Consider the following 337-nt stretch of genomic DNA (forward strand, 5'->3'; position numbering starts at 1 on the left):
TGCAGAGCGCGCAGACGTCGCCCCCGCCCTGTGCGGAGGACTCCGCTCACCACGTGGCGCAGCCCTTTGAAGGAGCACAGGCCCCGCTCGGCCCCTCCAATCACCGCGCCCGTCGCGCCCCGCACGGGCCAATGGGCGGCCGCGGAACGCATATTTAAACACCCTTCCGGGGCGCTGGGCTATGTCACAGGGTTCGAATACAAGCAACAGGGCTAGGGGAGGCGGGGCCCCACCCCGCAACTCCCCAATCGGACACCGCGCAGGCGTGACGGGCAGGGGGAGGCGCCAATGGGCAAGCAGCGACGGGAAGCTTGTATTTTTTTTTTTTTTTTTTTTT

The sequence above is a fragment of the Crocodylus porosus genome, unplaced genomic scaffold (genome assembly GCF_001723895.1).
Source record: "Crocodylus porosus isolate Cpor-Errol unplaced genomic scaffold, CroPor_comp1, whole genome shotgun sequence".
NCBI classification, from domain to species: Eukaryota; Metazoa; Chordata; order Crocodylia; family Crocodylidae; genus Crocodylus; species Crocodylus porosus.